The sequence below is a fragment of the Sciurus vulgaris genome, assembly GCF_902686455.1.
Source record: "Sciurus vulgaris genome assembly, chromosome: 2".
Lineage (NCBI taxonomy): Eukaryota > Metazoa > Chordata > Mammalia > Rodentia > Sciuridae > Sciurus > Sciurus vulgaris.
This window is the reverse complement of record NC_136462.1, coordinates 45,503,974-45,507,426: the sequence shown is the minus strand read 5'-3', so window position 1 is coordinate 45,507,426 and position 3,453 is coordinate 45,503,974.

Sequence of the window (3,453 nt, the reverse complement as noted above, 5' to 3'; positions counted from 1 at the left end):
AATTACTGTTGAATTCTACTCTCCTCTTTGTAAACCTGCAGTCCTCTATGAAGCTCGGTGGCTATATATTCAGAAAAATCCTCAAGACAAAAAGAACCCAGACTCAATGATCAATGGTATAATCCCTGGTTCCTTCCCTCCCATCCTGTTCAAAGTCACTCAGAGACTAAACAGAGTGGAGATGCAAATTGCTATTCCTAGGATACAGTGGCTTAGCACGTTGGAGTTTTTCTTTCTGTGTTGTCAGGCATCATAAACTTCTTAAGGGTCTGAGACCTTCACCCAAGGGGAAAGCTGAGGGACTCTTGGTACCTCTGGGTTGACAGTCATCATGATACGTGTGGTCTAACTGATGATGGCACTGTGTCCTAGATTTGTGGTCTGTTCAAAGCAGAGCACAGTGGGGGAGTGGGACTGAATGACGTTTGAAGGAGAGGGCTGAGGCTGAGGCAGGAGGAGTCCTGCAGTCACAAAGGATGCTAAATGTAAGAAGAACAAAGAGTCTATCAAATCCAGGGGCCTCCCTCCTCTCGTGGGTACACACCCAACATCGTACATGGCTTGCTCAAGAATGTAAGTGTTGGGGATTCAGAGTGTAGCTCAGTGGTAGAGCCCAGTGGTAACAGTGGGGGCTGAGCGTACACAAGGCCCTGGGCTCAATCCCCAGCACAAACATACACACAAAAGCGTATAAGTATTGTTATGATTTTAAAATACAATAGAGTTAAACTCAGGGGACTGGATGCTATTCATTCTTTTCCTCAATCAACCATCTTTGGCACTTTCTTTTGAGTTTTCAAAAATGTATTCATTATGTATTTTAAAATATATGTCTGGGTACGTGCGTGTTCCTGCTAACAAAAGCAATTTGTTCTTATTTTGGAAGTCCACCTATTGGTAAAATACACAATGAAGATAATAAGTAATTATCCCCTATCACACCTGTGCTAGAAAAATAACTACCCAGTGATTGGTGTCTCTTCCCTCATGTTTTTTCATGCACACTTAGTTTAGTGTTTAAAACAATTGTAAAGTATTTTTTGGTCCACATGCTTCACATTTTATTTAACCAGTCACCTACTGATGGAATTTTAAGTTGGGGGCAGTATTATAAATAGTGATGCAGTATCATCCTTACATATATGTTTTTGACATCCCAAGAAGTGAAATGCTAAGATTAGAGGCATATTTATTTAAAATTTTAATAAAGATTGGAAACTAGAGGTGTAGCTCAGTGGTAGAGCACTTGCCTAGCATGTGTGAGGCCCTGGACTTGATCCCCAGCCCTACAAAATTAAGAAGTTTTAATAATAATTAAATTGATCTCCAAATATATTATCAACTTTTATTCTTACCAGTAATATATTAGACTGCATATTCCTGGTGTGTTTTTTCAAAGGAACACAAAAACAATGAGGAAAGTTTTAAGATTAGGCTTATATCCCAGTACATAATAGGCAGAAAAAAAAATATGTATCCAAGGGGAGCAAAATTACAGCCACTAGTTGTAAGGACATCACAACTGACAACAAATATTATACGTATATCTTCTTGTATGTTTTATTGATTTCTAATATTCCTCAGTATTATTAAAATGGAAAACTAGAACACTCTTTGGCTTCACATTAGAGGAGCCATAAAAGGAAAAAGTTAAAATGTATTGTTAATGCTATTATTATAACTTGCTTCATCTTCTGTTCCAACATTTTTGTCTCAAGATCAGGACAGCACAGAATAATGTAATGTAGAAAATGATAGTCTTACAAGTGACAGTCTATTTTTTTCATCAAATATTAGTATCTGGGAAAACAGATTAAATAAATTTGTATGGAAACTCACATGCCTTTTAAAAGTCACTTCTTGAGTTGGGAACATAGGTCAGCGCTTAAGGGCCTGCCTGGCATGTGTGAGACCCTGGGTTTAGTCCCCAGCTCTGCAAAAAGTCAAAAAGCAAAACATAAAAATAACAAAAAATTAAAAAAAAAAAACTGCTCCTTGTTTAAACACAACACAGCCTAGCTTTATGTGATTTATGTGTACTAAACAGTGAGCCAGTGCAGCTTAGTGGACAAGATACTAATTAATAACTAGTACCAATAACTAATATCATTTGTAAATACTATGATATATTGTAAATATCATTTGTGTTACATGCTTTATAAGCATTATCTCATGTAATCTTGGTTATTTTTTGTGAGAACGGTACTATTATTATCTTAATTTCATCCAAAATAGAGTTTTTTTCCTGGTGAAACACTTTAAGCATGGTTACCAATATAGATGCTTCAGACAAGTGATTGATGATACTGAAAAGTCCCTTCAAGCGCATCTTCCTCTATGACTCATTTCTCCCTGGGAAAGGGATATTGATTGATTATACCTTTACTCTTCCTGCCTTGGGTATTGTGAAGATTAAACATTTGCACACAAATAACGCGACCATTATGGATTTACTTGAGAATAAAGAGAATTCTACTCATGGTGGTGGATCCACTCAGCTGGGTTGAGCAGGACTCTGACCCAGCCTCGGAAGCTGGAATTCCACCCATAGGGTGTGGCCTTGCTTCACTTCCTGGGTAATGCGTAGGTGGGCAGAACATGCTCTGCTCTTCAAACGTTTTCTCAGGAGAGGATCTCATGCCAGCCCTAAACAAACAGTAGGAATAGCTCCTTGGTGCTCAAGGATAAACCATCATGAGCGCAATTTACCTTGCTGATGATACTGTTGAACAATTGATGAGTTGTATTGTAATGTGAGAGCAAGGGAGAAGAAAGCCCCAATGTACAGTAAAATCAAAATTACATTTGGCAGGGAAGGGATCCATGTAGAAAAGGAAGCCTGCAAATCTTAGTAGGTGCATGCTGGGCACAGCATGGGCTATAACTTTTGAGGTTTGTAGAAGAAAAAATGGCATCACTGAGACAAAGGAAGAAAAGAGAAAAATTGATGTGAATGCACAAAGGGGGATTAACTTCGTTCCACTTCAGTACAAAAGTATATTGTGTTTGTATTGAAATATCAATTCCAAACAATAGTTTCTCTGCATCCCCATCTATTTGTAATAAAGATGTCCTCCTTCGAGAAATCTCAGAAAGTTAGCCGTTAGAGGGAAGATGAGAATGAATCAGTCCTGGTGAAACTTGATCAAAAGTAAGGAAACAGAGTTGTTCTTTGTGCATGAAAGCCTTAAGGACAGAGCAGCACTTATTACTGATACCTTTGGTATTTAACGAATTTACAAATTATAATCCCATCTATGTCTGCCATTCTTTAGCCATCTGAATATTTTTAGTTGATTAAAATTAATTCCCGAAAAAATATTTTAAGAGTGCCCAGTCATACTTTATTCTGAGAAAAGATTCCCTGAGAAAGAAATATTTTGGAAATGAATCTCTGAGCTTTAGGTTTCAAACTATCATCCCTTTCAAGGCCTTTAATTGCTTTCTGTCAAA